We start from the raw sequence: 17,250 nt of genomic DNA on the forward strand, positions 1-17,250 counted from the left end.
CTGGTGCGTGTTTTAGCACTGAACATTTTGAAGAGGGTTGAACAATGCAGCAAGCTCTTTACCCTAGGTTGTGTACTTTGTAACCTTCAGATACTTCTGCAGGGGCAAAAGATGGGAATAAGGCACAAGTTCTGATTGCACTACCTAGATCTGCCCATAACAGGCACTGTGTCAGAGCATAACAACAGCCAGTTCAACATTGAAACTTACTACATAGCTTTAGATAATCAAATAACATCATCTATGACATGATCAGAAGAGGCTGGAGAAGCAGATTGCGGTGTTGGGCTAATAATTCCTGAGGATTTTATTTATTTTTTCCACAGAGGTTCTCTTCCTGGGAATGTTGCCCTCAGCATCAGAATTGGCTTTCAGTACATCCTGATTTTATGCAGTTCACCAAGATTTTACCGTTCTGGAAAACCTTAACAAGGAGAAATCAGACAGACAGATAGAGCTCAGAGTATTCATTCTTCACAGAATTTTGGGACAAAACCCAGGCAAGGGCCAAAGTCACAAAGTCCTCCTTAGGGAATTCCTAATTATGGGAAAATGGGACATTTTCCCTGAGTACACTGGTTATATTTCATGGACAAGTAATTCAGAAAACACAAGTTAAATCCCACTGTGACAGTTTGAGCATTTAATTTAATTTTTAAAATCTGGCAGTAACTAACGGATTGTCAGTAAAAGTGACCATAAATAACTGCAGCTGGAATGACATAAAAATCCAACAAATTGATTCATGCCCTTTAGTGAGGTATAAGGAGAAGGTGACTGAGCATCTGGAAATGCAAAGCTCAATTCACCAGTGTCAGCATGGTTTTGTGAAGGGCAAATCCTGTTTGACCAACCTGCTAGAGTTCTTTGAAAATGTAACCAGCAAGGTTGATAACTGGGATCCTGTGGATGTGCTTTATCTGGGCTTCCAGGAGACATTTGATAAAGTGCCACACAAGAGACTGGTCCAGAAGATTAGATCCCAAGGGGTTGGGAGTAAAGTAGTGGCTTGAATTGAGGATTGGCTGACTGATAGAAAGCAGAGGGTTAGGATAAATGGGTACTTCTCCAGTTGGCGATCTGTAACTAGTGGGGGCCCACAGGGTTCACTTCTCAGATCACAACTATTTACAATCCTTAGCAGCAACACCCACATTTCAAGGAAGAATGAATTTATTTTTTGAACCAGCATGTGAAGAAACATAAGCTTGTGGAGCTTGTACAGCCCCTCCCTAACCCTGGAGGTAGTTGAGCAGAATATTTCAGGATATTACATGTTGCAGCTCAGATTATTTGGCCCAACCTGTTGAGCCAGTTTGGTGTTATGGTCCCAACAAAAATGAAGCCCAATAACTGCTCAAAGCTTCAGCATGTCCACCCATTTGTCCAGTGATTATGTTACTGGACTGAGAGACGTGGGGGTGGGTGGGGGCCAGAATTCGGTAACAGAGTGTTGTTTCCCAAGGCAGACCCATGAGTGTGTGCCATGCCACCTCCCTTACTTCTTTCTCTTTTCATTGTGATTACAATGTAAAGTGCCGGCGGCATTGCAAGGGCACCATATGCGACCAGACGTCAGGGGGACTTCTCAGTGCTGTAACCTGCCATTAGCTTTTGATTTGATTTATTGTTGTCACATGTATTAGTATACAGTGAAAAGTATTGTTTCTTGCGCACTATACAGACAAAGCATACCGTTCATAGAGGAGGAAAGGAGAGGGTGTTACAGTCATGGCTAGGGTGCAGAGAAAGATCAACTTAATATGAGGTAGGTCCATTCAAAAGTATGATGGCATCAGGGAAGAAGCTGTTCTTGAGTCGGTTGGTACATGATCTCAGACTTTGGTATCTTTTTCCCAACAGAAGAAGGTGGAAGAGAGAGTATGTCCAGGGTGCGTGGGGTTCTTGATTATGCTGGCTGCTTTTCTGAGGCAGCAGGAAGTGTAGACAGAGTCAATGGATGGGAGGCTGTTTCACGTGATGCCAAATTTCCTTAGCCTCCTGAGAAAGGAGAGGCGTTGGTGAGCTCTCTTAACTAAAGCGTCGGCATGGAGGGTCCAGGACAGGTTGTTGGTGATCTGGACATCTGGAAATTTGAAGCTCTTGACCATTTCCGCTTCATCCCCATTGATGTAGACAGGGGTATGTCCACTACGCTTTCTGAAGTCGATGACTATCTTCTTCGTTTTGCTGACATTGAGGGAGAAATTATTGTCGTTGCACCAGTTCACCAGATTCCCTATCTCTTTCCTGTACTCATCATTGTTTGAGATCTGACCCATTATGATGGTGTCATCAGCAAACTTGAAAATCGAGTTGGAGGGGAATTTGGCCGCAGAGTCATAGGTGTACATGGAGTATAGTAAAGGCTGAGGACACAGCATTGTAGGGCACTGGTGTTGAGGATGATCGTGGAGGAGGTGTTGTTCCCTATTCTTACTGATTGCGGTCTGTGGGTTAGGAAGTCTAGGGTCCGGTCGCAGGGGGAGGAGCCGAGCCCCAGGCCATGGAATTTGAAGATGAGCTTTGTAGGGATAATGGTGTTGAAAACTGGGCTGTAGTCAATGAATAAGAAGAGTCTGACATAAATGTCCTTGTTATCCAGGTTTTCCAGTCCTCCATGCCCCTGGTCCACTCCACACCGTAGCCCCCTCCCCCACACTATACCCCTCCCCCCCGCACCACATTCCCTCCTTTCCCCACACCATACCCCCATACCCCCTCGCCCCACACATACCTCCCATACCTCTCCCCTACACCATACCCCTCCCCCACACGATACCCCTCCCCCACACGATACCCCTCCCCCACACTATACCCCTCCCCCACACCATACCCCTCCCCCCGCACCATACCACTCTCCCACCCATACCCCCTCCCCCACACCATACCCCCTCCCTCACACCATACCCCCTCCCCCACACCATACCCCCTCCCCCACACCATACCCCTCCCCCACACCATACCCCTCCCCCCGCACCATACCACTCTCCCACCCATACCCCCTCCCCCACACCATACCCCCTCCCCCACACCATACCCCCTCCCCCACACCATACCCCCTCCCCCACACCATACCCCCTCCCCCACAACATACCCCCTCCCCCACACCATACAACCCTCCCCCGCGCCATACCCCCTGACCCGCGCCATACCCCCTCCCCCACACCACACCCCCTCCCCTTTGCCATAGCCCCCGCCCCCACACCATACCCCCTCCCGCACGCCATACCCCCTCCCACCACCATACCCCCTCCCCTACGCCTTACCCCCCTCCGCCACACCATACCCCCCCCCCACACCATACCCCCCTCCCTCAGGCCATACGTCCCTTCCCCACACCTTACCCCCCTCCCCCACGCCATACCCCCCTCTCGCACGCCGCACACCCCTCCCCCAAGCCGTACCCCCTCCCCCACGACGTACCCCCCTCCCCCACGCCGTACCCCCCTCCCCCACGGCGTACCCCCCTCCCCCACGGTGTACTCCCCTCCCCCACGGCGTACCCCCCTCCCCCACGCCGTACCCACCTCCCCCACGCCGTACCCACCTCCCCCACGCCGTACCCCCCTCCTCCACGCCGTACCCCCCTCCTCCACGCCGTACTCCCCTCCCCCACGCCGTACCCCCCTCCCCCACGCCGTACCCCCTTCCTCCGCGCCGTACCCCCCTCCCCAACGGCGTACCCCCCTCCCCAACGGCGTACGCCCCTCCCCCACGGCGTACCCCTTCCCCCACACCATACCCCCTCCCCCACACCATACCCCCTCCCCCACAACATACCCCCTCCCCCACACCATACAACCCTCCCCCGCGCCATACCCCCTGACCCGCGCCATACCCCCTCCCCCACGCCACACCCCCTCCCCTTTGCCATAGCCCCCGCCCCCACACCATACCCCCTCCCGCACGCCATACCCCCTCCCACCACCATACCCCCTCCCCTACGCCTTACCCCTCTCCGCCACACCATACCCCCCCCCCACACCATACCCCCCTCCCTCAGGCTATACGTCCCTTCCCCACACCTTACCCCCCTCCCCCACGCCATACCCCCCTCTCGCACGCCGCACACCCCTCCCCCAAGCCGTACCCCCTCCTCCACGACGTACCCCCCTCCCCCACGCCGTACCCCCCTCCCCCACGGCGTACCCCCTCCCCCACAGTGTACTCCCCTCCCCCACGGCGTACCCCCTCCCCCACGCCGTACCCACCTCCCCCACGCCGTACCCCCCTCCCCCACGCCGTACCCCCCTCCTCCACGCCGTACCCCCCTCCTCCACGCCGTACCCCCCTCCTCCACGCCGTACCCCCCTCCCCCACGCCGTACCCCCCTCCCCCACGCCGTACCCCCCTCCTCCACGCCGTACCCCCCTCCCCAACGGCGTACCCCCCTCCCCAACGGCGTACCCCCCTCCCCCACGGCGTACCCCTTCCCCCATGCCGTACCCCCCTCCCCCACGCCGTACCTCCCTCCCCCACACCGTACCCCCCTTCCCCACACCGTATCCCCCTCCCCTACGCCGTACCCCCCTCCCCCACGCCGTACCCCCCTCGCCCACGCCGTACCCCCCTCCCCCACGCCGTACCCCCCTCCCCCACGCCGTACCCCCCTCCCCCACGCCGTACCCCCCTCCCCCACGCCGTACCCCCCTCCCCCACGCCGTACCCCCCTCCCCCACGCCGTACCCCCCTCCCCCACGGCGTACCCCCTCCCCCACGGCGTACCCCCCTCCCCCACGCCGTACCCCCCATCCCCACGCCGTACCCCCCATCCCCACGCCGTACCCCCCTCCCCCACGCTGTACCCCCCTCCCCCACGTCGTACCCCCCTCCCCCACGCCGTACCCCCCTCCCCCACGCCGTACCCCCCTCCCCCACGCCGTACCCCCCTCCCCCACGCCGTACCCCCCTCCCCCACGCCGTACCCCCTCCCCTACGCCGTACGCCCCTCCCCCACGCCGTACACCCCTCCCCCACGCCGCACCCCCCTCCCCCACGCCGCACCCCCCTCCCCCATGGCGCACTCCCCTCCCCCACGCCATACCCCCCTCCCCCACGCCATACCCCCCTCCCCCACAGCGTACCCCCCTCCCCCCGCCATGTCCCCCTCCCCCACGCCATGTCCCTAAGGCATTCTATTCATACGTTAGGAACAAAAGAGTTGTCAGGGTGAAAATCGGACCTCTCAGGGACAAAGGAGGGGAATTATGCTTAGAACCCAAGGGAATAGGGGAGATCCTAAATGAATACTTTGCATCGGTATTCACGAAGGAGAGGGGCGTGTTAACCGGGAGTGTCTCGGAGGGAGGTGTTGACCCGTTAGAGAAAATCTCCATTACAAGAGAGGAAGTGTTAGGTTTTTTAGGGAACATTAAAACTGACAAAGCCCCAGGGCCTGATGGCATCTATCCTCGACTGCTCAGGGAGACGAGAGATGAAATTGCTGGGCCTCTGACGGAAATCTTTGTCGCTTCTTTGGACACGGGTGAGGTCCCTGAGGATTGGAGGATAGCGAATGTGGTCCCGTTGTTTAAGAAGGGTAGCAGGGATAACCCAGGAAATTATAGGCCGCTGAGCTTGACGTCCGTGGTAGGGAAGTTGTTGGAGAGGATTCTTAGAGACAGGATGTATGTGCATTTAGAACGGAACAATCTCATTAGTGACAGACAGCATGGTTTTGTAAGAGGGAGGTCGTGCCTTACAAATTTGGTGGAGTTTTTTGAGGAAGTGACGAAAACGGTTGATGAAGGAAGGGCCGTGGATGTCGTCTATATGGATTTCAGTAAGGCATTTGACAAAGTCCCACATGGCAGGTTGGTTAAGAAGGTTAAGGCTCATGGGATACAAGGAGAAGTGGCTAGATGGGTGGAGAACTGGCTTGGCCATAGGAGACAGAGGGTAGTGGTCGAAGGTTCTTTTTCCGGCTGGAGGTCTGTGACCAGTGGTGTTCCGCAGGGCTCTGTACTGGGACCTCTGCTATTTGTGATATATATAAATGATTTGGAAGAAGGTGTAACTGGTGTAATCAGCAAGTTTGCGGATGACACGAAGATGGCTGGACTTGCGGATAGCGAAGAGCATTGTCGGGCAATACAGCAGGATATAGATAGGCTGGAAAATTGGGCGGAGAGGTGGCAGATGGAGTTTAATCCGGATAAATGCGAAGTGATGCATTTTGGAAGAAATAATGTAGGGAGGAGTTATACAATAAATGGCAGAGTCATCAGGAGTATAGAAACACAGAGGGACCTCGGTGCGCAAGTCCACAAATCCTTGAAGGTGGCAACACAGGTGGAGAAGGTGGTGAAGAAGGCATATGGTATGCTTGCCTTTATAGGACGGGGTATAGAGTATAAAAGCTGGAGTCTGATGATGCAGCTGTATAGAACGCTGGTTAAGCCACATTTGGAGTACTGCGTCCAGTTCTGGTCGCCGCACTACCAGAAGGACGTGGAGGCGTTAGAGAGAGTGCAGAGAAGGTTTACCAGGATGTTGCCTGGTATGGAGGGTCTTAGCTATGAGGAGAGATTGGGTAAACTGGGGTTGTTCTCCCTGGAAAGACGGAGAATGAGGGGAGATCTAATAGAGGTGTACAAGATTATGAAGGGGATAGATAGGGTGAACAGTGGGAAGCTTTTTCCCAGATCAGAAGTGACGTTCACGAGGGGTCACGGGCTCAAGGTGAGAGGGGCGAAGTATAACTCAGACATTAGAGGGATGGTTTTTACACAGAGGGTGGCGGGGGCCTGGAATGCGCTACCAAGTAGGGTGGTGGAGGCAGGCACGCTGGCATCGTTTAAGACTTACCTGGATAGTCACATGAGCAGCCTGGGAATGGAGGGATACAAACGATTGGTCTAGTTGGACCAAGGAGCGGCACAGGCTTGGAGGGCCGAAGGGCCTGTTTCCTGTGCTGTACTGTTCTTTGTTCTTTGTCCCCCTCCCCCACACCATACCCCCCTCCCCCACACCATACCCCCCTCCCTCACACCATACCCCCCTCCCGCACACCACACGCCCCTCCCCCACATCTTACCCCTCCCCACCACTGTCCTGCCTTCACCAGTCCACAGCTTCTACATTCGCTGCCATTTCCCTGCTTAGTTCCGTAGAGTAAAACAAGGAAACCCGCTGCCCTTACACACAATTGCAGAAAGCCAACTAGTATCTGCCACCTTTAAACAAACATGAACCGGCTTCCATGAGATTCTCGTGAGCCACTGACTTTATCTTAAAACTAGGATGTAATTATTGGAAGTTATGGGCTAATCAGTGTATCAAATCGCTCCAGAAAAGTATAATGAGAACAGGATCCACTTGGCATTGGCCTGGACACCAAACATGATAAAAGCCCAGCCCCAATCGTGAAGTATTCTCCTCACTAACATCTGAGGGGCTTATGCCAAAATTGAGAGACCTGAACCACAGACTAATCAAGCAACCGGCAAACATAGTCATACTGACCAAATCACCCCTTACAACCAATGTCCCAGGGGGTTTTCACAGTAACTTCATTGCAGTGTTAATGTAAGCCTACTTGTGACATTAATAAATAACTTAAAACTAAACGAAACTCCTCTAGAATCATGCTTGGGAATGTCTTGTCTCAATCGCTGGGCAGGCTAGCAGAGGTAGTGGCGCAATGTGATACAGTCAGGGGGTGTGACCCTGAGAGCCCTCAGCACTGACTTTAGACTTCATGAGGTCTAATTACCTCAGGCTAAACACAGACAAGGAAAACGTCTGCTGATTATCACCATTGCCCCATCTCAGCTGCTTAATCAGTACCTCCCCCATGTTGAATGCCAATTGGAAGAGCATAGGGCAAGGGCACAGAATGTATTCTGGGTGGGAGAATTTCAATGTCCATTACCAAGAATCACTCGGTAGCACCGCAACACACAAAGCTGGCCAAATTTTGAAGCACATACCTGCCAGATTAGGACTGTGCTAGGTGGTGAGAAAACCAACACAAGAGACCACATCCTCACCAATCTTTATTATGAGAGGAATTGAACATAATGGTAATGATGTTATGCTTCAGTTATACAGGTATTGGTGAGACCACATCTTGAACAGTTTTGGTTTCCTTGTTTAGGGAAGGATATAAATGTGTTGGAGGCAGTTCAGAGGAGGTTTACTAGATTGATACCTGGAATGAGCAGGATAAGTTGGAAAGGCTGTGCTTGTTTCCACTGAAGTTGAGAAGAACAAGAGGATGACTTGATTGAGTGGCACACTGGTTAGCACTGCTGTCCCACAGCTCCAGGGACTTGGGTTCGATTCCGGCCTCGGGTACTATCTATGTGGAGTTTCCACATTCTCCCCGTGTCTGCGTTGATTTCCTCCAGGTGCTCCGGTTTCCTCCACACTCCAAACATGCGCAGGTTAAGTGAATTGGCCATGGTAAATTACCCATGGTAAAGTGTCAGTGGACAGCAGGGTAAATATGTGGGCTTACAGGGATAGGGCCTGGGTGGGATTGTGGTCAGTTCAGGCTCGATTAGCTGAATGGTCTCCTTCTGCAGTGTATGGATTCTATGATTCTTGAAGTATACAAGATTCTGAATAATATTAATAAGGCGGACATGGAAAAGATGTTTTCTCTTGTGGCTAAGTCCAGAACTAGGGAGCACTGTTTTAAAATTAGGAAGCGTCCTATAGGACAGAGATGAGGAGAATTTGTTTCTCTGTGCAAGTTTGGAACTCTCTGCCTCAGAAGGCAGTGGAGGCGGGGTCACTGAATATTCTGAAGGCACAGGTAGTTTGATTCTCTTGTCTAACAAGAATCTAAGGTTATTGGGAGTAGATGGGAATGTGAAACTCAACAGAATCAGATCAGCCATGATCTTATTGGAGGGGCTGAATGGCCTACTTCTGCTCTTAAGTCATGTGTTTTTTGTAATCTACTTGTCACAGATGTACCTTTCCACAACAATAGGATAGGAGTGATCACCATACAGTCACAGTGAGGGCAACCTCCATCATGTAGTGTGGTAATACCACCGTGCTAAATGAAATAGATACAGAAGAGATCTAACAGCTCAAAAACTAGGCATCAATAAGGCACCATCAGCAGCAGCAGAACAATCTGTAACCTCATCATGTACAATGTCTCCCTCTCTGCCATTAATATCAAACCAGAGGATCAATACTGGTTCAATGAGGAACGGAGAAGAACACGCCAGGAACAGCATCTAAAAATGATATGCCAACCTGGCAAAGTATTAGCACAGGATTACAAATACGCAAAACAGCAGAAGCCACTGCTATAGACAGGATTAAGTGAACCCACGATCAATGAATTAGTCTGCCATATCCAATCATGAATGGCCATGGACATTTAAACAACTAATGGGAAGAGGAGGCTCCATGAACATTCTCAATGATTCTGGAGCCCAATGTTTCCATGAAAAATACAAGGCTGAATCATTAGCATCCACCAGAAGTGCTAAGTGGATGATACAGCTTGGCCTGTGCCTGAGATCTGCATCATTATAGATTTAGTACGGGGCTGTCCGTGAAGACCAGCTCGGTGAGGAGATGGAGGCAGGAACCAGTCTGCTCTGGCAGAGCTCTGTACTCCTAATGTACAACGTATCAGGAGCAGCTCAGGACTATGGCAGAAAGTTGTTGCACTCACCCCGAAGTCTCTCGTGACTGAGGGCCACCTTGTGCACAGAACTCTTTAGCAATCGGGCTTGACACCAATGTAAATTCCCACTGGCGAGAGGCAAGATGGAAAGGCCTGATGGGATTCCAGCGGGCAGCTGTTTTAATGAGCATTCATGAGATGTAAATGACTGGAAATGGTGTTTGCCCCACCTGCCGGTGGGAAGAGCGACCCGCCATTAACCCACCATTGGGGGATTTGCAACAGGATTTCACACAGGCGGGTTTCTGACTTTTTGCCTCCCGCTAGATTCACCGCGCCCGCCCACCACTAAACCCGCTGCAGGCGGGATAGGAGAATTCTGCCCAATGGTCTCACCAATGCCAGTATAACTGAAGCACAACATCCTTACTTTTATAAAACCGGAAATTTGTGGAAAAGCTCAGCAGCAGTACTGACAGCACCCAAGGAGAGAGGAACATGACGTTTTGAGTCTGTATGGCTCTTCATAAAGCAGTCACATGGACTCGAAATGTTAACTCTGTTTCTCACCCCACGGATGCTGCCAGACCTGCTGAGTTTTTCCAGCACTTTCTTTTTTTATTTCAGTGATCCAGAATCTGCACTATTTTGCTTTTATTCTTATCTTTATGTTCAGTTACTTTTGTAATAAAGATTGGAATTCCATTAACCTTCTCAATTACTCGCTATATCTGCTTTATTATGATTTTGTGACTCCCACACCTAGATCCTTGTACCTCAGAATTCTGCAGTTGTTCACCATTTAATTAAACCCTGCCTTTTTATTCTTCCTACCAAATTGAATAACTTAACATTTTTCCATATTGCATTCCATCTGCAAGGTTTGGTCCACTCACTCAGCCTACCTATATCAATCTGTACCCTCCTCAAGCCCTCTCCACAACATACTTTCCTAGCTGTCTTTGTGTTATTTGCAAATTTAGGTACCATGTCTTTACTCCCCTCATCTATATCATTGATATAAGTTGTAAAAAGCTGAGGCCCCGGCACAGACCCATTCATAAAAGACCTGTTTATGCATACTCTCTGTTTTCTGCCAGTCAATCTTTAATCCAGTTTAATACGTCACCCTCTACACCATGAACTTTTCATTCCCGCAATAACATTTGATGTGGCATTTTATCAAATGTCTTCTGAAAATCAAAGTACAGTACTAAGACTTGTCAGCCACAGCTCCATCAGTTTGTTCAGTACAGCTTTACTAGTGATTGTCATTTTACCAAGTTCCTCTCTCCCTTCCACCTCCTGATTTACAGCTATTACTGGAATGCTTTTATATCTTTGATAGTGAAGACAGAAACAAAATGTTTGTTAATTTCATTCACCATTTCCTTATTATCTACTATTAACTCCCTATTCTCACTCTCTAGAGGACTAACACTCATGTTACTTACTCTTTTCCTTTTTAAATACCCATAGGAACTCTAACTATTCATTTCTATATTTCTAACCAGCTCCTTCTCATACTCTAATTTCTTTCTCCTGATTAACCGTTAAGTCGACCTCTGCTGTTCTTTATATTCTGACCAATCACCTGACCTGCCACTCATCTTTGGGCAGTTACATACTTTTCCTTAAGTTTGATGCTTTCCTTAACTTCTTTATTAACCAAGGATGGTGGCTCCTCCCCTTAGAAATTTATTCATAATAAGAATATACTATTCTGAATATTCCAAAATATCCCCTTTTATATCTGCCACTTCTGCGCTATTGATCGATCCTCTGACCTGCTGCCCCAGTTCACTTCGTCTAGCTTAGCTTTTACACCCACAAAGTCGCCCTTATTTAAGCTTAAAATACTAGTCTCAGACCCATTTCAAACTGGATGTAAAATTGAATCACATTGTGCCACTATTACCTAGGGGGTGCCTTTATTCTGAAGTCATTCATTAATCCTGTCAAATTTCGTAATATGAAGTCTAATATAACCTACTCTCTGGATAGTTCCAGAATGTGCTGCTCTAAGAAGCTGTCTTGAAAGCATTCTATGAACTCCTCATCCAGGCTATTACTGCCAATTTTCCATTTATATTGGGATTAAATCAACAATGATTATTTCCATCCATTTATCTCACACACCTAATATGTTTACTAGTAAACTTTGTCCCACATTGTTGTTACTGTTCAGGGACCTGGAGACCACTCCCACTGGAAACTTATTTCCCCTATTATTTCTCACTTCTGCTCTAATTATTTCACTAGTGCCATCCTCAGTTAACAGTGCTACCCCCTCCACCTTTACCTAGCTACCTATCCTTCTTCAATGTTACATTACCCTCAATATCCAGGACCTAGTCCTTGTCATCCTGCAGCCATGTCTCCATAATGGTAATTGTATTATATTTATTTACTTCAATGTGCGCCATCAATTCATATACCTTGTTATGAATGCTACGCACATTCAGATACAGAACTTTTAGTTTTGTCTTTTTGTTATCTTTGTAACATATAGTCTTGATTGTTGATGTATCCTTAGGCTTTTTCTTTCTGTCCTTTCCTGCCGTTCTTCCCCCTGTTTAGTTAAAGCCCTCTCTACTTCCCCAGTGATGCGGTGCGCTCAGACACTGGTCCCAAGATGGTTTAGGTGGAGACCATCCCAATGTGGTAAAGAAAAGCTCATGGTGTAGGGGGCAACATATTAACCTGCATAAAAGATTGGCTGGCAGAAAACAGACAGTATGCTTAAACAGGTCTGTGCCTGGGCCTCAGCATTTTACAATTTATATCAAAGACCCCATTTTCCCCAGTACTGGTGTCAGTGCCACAGGGATCTCCCACACAAGTCTTTGAGCCACGCATTCCTCCCTCTAGTCTTATTTGTCCAGTGCAAATTTTCACATGGCACAGGGAGTAATCCAGAGATGATAACCTTTGAGATTCTGCTTCTTAATTTGGTGCTAGCTTCTCATCCCGACTTTGCAGATCCTCTTTCCTTGCCCTGCCTATGTCGTCAGTACCTATATGGGTGTGGTTTGTTTCAATTTAAATGTGAAAGTATTTATTACTCAATGCAAAGTGTAAATTTAATGTTAATAAAGCCCACTTATGTGGGTAGAAATTGAACATGAATACAGGTGAATTAGTTGCTGTTATTGTATCATTTCTAAACTTGGAACTGAAGCCAGGAGTGATGTACCAATGGAATCTGTCACTGTTAATTTAAGATATTCCCATTTGTACACAGGATTGTTGGTTGTGCTGCTTGTGAGGTTCATGTCTTTTTTAATGTTGCTGTCTGGATATTGCATAGGATCAGGTTCATAAAAGGAGCTTGTTGCATAATGTGAACAACCAGGTTGTCTGTGATTATCTGACAAAGTAAGAAGTCTCACAACACCAGGTTAAAGTCCAACAGGTTTATTTGGTAGCAAATACCATAAGCTTTCGGAGCGCTGCTCCTTCGTCAGATGGAGTGGAAATGTGCTCTCAAACAGTGCACAGAGACTGTGGTGAACCATAGATGGTTACCACTATGGGTACTGAACCATAGATGGTTAGCACTATGGGTACTTGTACATATGTTACTGTTGTTACTGTTGGGGTTAGGGTTGGGGTGTTCTACCTGTTGGTATTGTTCTGTGGTACACTCCGGTTGGCTCCGCCTACCTGTAGGAGTATAAAGGTCACTGCACTGCCGAGTGACCCTTTAGTCTGGAATGCAGTATGCTCCATTCTTGTTACTAATAAAAGCCTTTATTTCCCGGGTACGATCCAGCCTCCCGAGTGATTTAATCGCGCATCAATTTTATTAGTAACAAATTTTGGTTGAAAAAAAAACCATGGAGCAAATGTTAAAACCCGATCGGCTTACCTTAGATCCGCGTGCAGCTGGAGCGTCGAACACTTTCGACCATTGGTTGAAGTGTTTCCAAGATTATATTGACGCCTCAACAACCATTCAAAACGACGCCGATAGATTGCGGGTCCTCCACGCAAGGGTACGCGACACTGTGTATGCAACAATCCGTGATGCCAAAGACTACAAAGGGGCCATCGAACTACTTAAGAAACTGTACAACAAACCGCCAAACGAGATTCATGCTCGACACCTACTAGCCACTCAACGGCGGCAGCCTGGCGAAACGACGGGACAGTACCTGCGCGAACTTCAGCAGCTAGCCAGAGCCTGCAATTGCAAGCCAGTGTTGGCGACCCAGTATACTAACGATTTGATCCGAGATGCGTTCGTGGCGGGAATCGGCTCATCCTATATTCGCCTGCGGCTGCTAGAGCAAGGTAACTTAGACCTAGCTAAGACGGTGGAATTGGCTGATGCGATGGAAACGGCCTCCAGAAGTCTTGAAACTTACCCCACCGACCACGTGGGAACATCGTGGCAAGTACAGCCACCGACTCAACTCTACCCAGCGGCTCCTAGGAACTGCGCGATCGTGCTTTCAACCTCAGACCTGACGGCGGCGGCGGCTCCAGGAGGCCCGCGGTGCTATTTCCGTGGATTGGCAAAGCACCCTCGTCAGCGATGTCCGGCCAGAACGATATTTTGCTCCCGTGTGGGAAGAAAGGGCACTATGCTAAAGTGTGCCGAGCTAAACCACCCTCGAAGCCAAGCAGTGCGGCGTGTGACTCTCCAGGATCTGTCTCCTTGTCTCCGGCTTCGTCGAGGTCTTCCACCACGTGCGATTCACGAGCGCCGCCATTCCTGAGGACGACGACGCAAGACACGTGCGACCTGCGAGTGCCGCCACTTTCAACGCCATCGACCACGTGCGATCCATGGGCGCAGCCATTTTGGTCGACACCGACCGCAGACGACCAGCAGGGGTCATCATCATCAACCATCTCAGCTGCCTGCAGTTGCACTCAAGATTCAACGGTGGCGTCAGTCATCCTGGACCAGGCCAAGCCTCACAGACTCGACAAGTCCATGATGGGCATAGAGGTAAACGGACGCCGAATACATTGTCTGTTTGACAGCGGGAGCACGGAGAGTTTCATTCATCCTGACACCGTGAAACGGTGTGGTCTCCGAGTACAGACTGTCAGACAGACAATTTCTATGGCGTTGAGGTCCCGATCTGTTACCGTTCTTGGGAGCTGCGTGGTAAACCTAACGGTGCGGGGCACAGTTTATGAGAACTTCAGGCTCCTCGTGTTACCGCACCTTTGCGCTCCGATACTCCTGGGACTAGACTTTATGGTCCACCTGAGGAGTGTGACCCTGCAGTACGATGGGCCACTCCCTCCACTTTCAGTGGGAGAACGGCAGCCTCCAAATTGCCCAGCACGCTCCACGTGCAGTCTCTCGACACTCAGAATCACCCCGCCATCTTTATTTGAGAACATCTTGCCAGGCTGCAAGCCCATCGCAACTAAGAGCAGGCGTTACAGCACTGAGGATCGGATCTTTATTCGATCTGAGGTTCAGCGGCTCCTCAGGGAAGGGATCATTCAACCTAGCACTAGCCCATGGAGAGCACAAGTCGTGGTGGTTAAAACTGGAGACAAGCCCCGGATGGTCATAGACTATAGTCAGACCATTAATAGGTACACGCAGCTGGACGCGTACCCTCTCCCGCACATATCTGACATGGTCAACCAGATTGCGCAGTACCGGGTGTTCTCTACCATCGACTTGAAGTCAGCCTATCACCAGCTCCCCATTCGCACAGAGGACCGAAAATATACGGCCTTTGAGGCGGATGGTCGTCTCTACCACTTCTTAAGGGTCTCCTTTGGCGTCACGAATGGGGTCTTGGTCTTCCAGCGTGCAATGGACCGAATGGTGGACCAATACGGGCTACGGGCTACCTTCCCGTACCTGGACAATGTCACTATCTGCGGCCATGACCAGCAGGACCACGATGCCAACCTCCTAAAGTTTTTACGCACTGCGTCTCGCCTGAATCTGACCTATAACAGGGAGAAGTGTGTATTCAGCAAGCACCGCCTAGCAATTCTCGGATACGTGGTGGAAAACGGGGTCCTTGGCCCTGATCCAGACCGTATGCGTCCCCTCCTTGAACTTCCCCTACCCACTAGCATCAAAGCACTGAGAAGACGCTGAGGCTTCTTTTCGTATTACGCACAGTGGGTTCCCAATTATGCGGACAAAGCCCGTCCGCTCATAAAGTCTACCTCTTTTCCCCTGACAGCAGAGGCTCGCTGAGCCTTTGAAGGGATAAAAGCTGACATCGCGAAAGCCACGATGCACGCTGTCGATGAGTCCATCCACTTCCAGGTGGAGAGTGATGCATCTGATTTCGCCCTGGCCGCCACACTTAACCAGGCGGGCAGGCCCGTTGCCTTTTTCTCTCGCACCCTCCAAGGCCCTGAAATTCGGCACTCCTCTGTGGAAAAAGAGGCTCAGGCCATTGTGGAGGCCGTCCGGCATTGGCGCCATTACTTGGTTGGAAAACGATTCACCCTGCTCACGGACCAGTGGTCCATGGCGTTCATGTTCAACAACACGTTAAGGGGTAAGATCAAAAATGATAAAATCTTGAGGTGGAGAATCGAACTCTCCACCTACAACTATGATATCATACACCGTCCAGGGAAGCTCAATGAGCCCTCGGATGCCCTGTCGCGTGGAACATGTGCCAGTGTGCAGGAGGACCGGCTACAGGCCCTTCACAATGATCTCTGCCATCCGGGGATCACTCGGCTCTTCCATTTTGTAAAGGCCCGGAATCTACCCTACTCCGTAGAGGATGTCAGGTCGATAACTCGAAGCTGCCAGGTATGTGCTGAATGCAAGCCGCACTTCTACCGACCTGACAGGGCACACCTCATTAAAGCCACTCGCCCTTTTGAAAGACTGAGTGTTGATTTCAAGGGCCCCCTTCCTTCGACAGATCGGAATGTGTACTTTCTCAACGTGGTTGACGAGTACTCCCGATTCCCTTTTGCCATTCCCTGTTCAGACATGACCGCTGCCACGGTTATCAAAGTATTGCAGGATCTTTTCACCCTGTTTCGTTACCCCAGTTATATCCACAGTGATAGGGGTTCGTCGTTTATGAGTGACGACTTGAGGCAATACCTGCTCTCAAAAGGGAATCCCTCAAGTAGGACTACGAGTTACAACCCCAGGGGTAACGGGCAGGTCGAAAGAGAAAACGCTACAGTCTGGAAGGCTGTCTTACTGGCGTTGAGGTCTAAGGGTCTTCCAGTCTCCTGTTGGCAAGAGGTACTTTCTGATGCGCTCCATTCAATCCGGTCCCTCCTGTGTACGGCAACCAACGCTACCCCACATGAGCGGATGTTTACCTTCCCTAGGAAGTCTTCCTCTGGGACCTCACTGCCGTCTTGGTTGACGTACTCAGGACCTGTCCTCCTGCGGCATGTTAGGACCCGCAAGTCCGACCCTTTGGTTGAACAGGTCCATCTCCTCCACGCCAACCCTCAATATGCCTATGTAGCATATCCTGACGGGCGAGAGGACACGGTCTCTATTCGAGATCTGGTGCCTGCAGGGGACCTGGAAACCCCCGTCGCTCCCGCACCCCTGGTTAGGGACCCCTTGCCCTATATCTCCCCTCCTGACACGGCGCGGGCAGTATCGGGACCACCACTTAATCCTCTTACTCGCGTGTACAGCTTGCCTGAGTCCAGGAGATTGTCGCCACCTC

This window comes from Mustelus asterias, chromosome 13 (assembly GCF_964213995.1).
Source record: "Mustelus asterias chromosome 13, sMusAst1.hap1.1, whole genome shotgun sequence".
In the NCBI taxonomy this organism is placed as follows: Eukaryota; Metazoa; Chordata; class Chondrichthyes; order Carcharhiniformes; family Triakidae; genus Mustelus; species Mustelus asterias.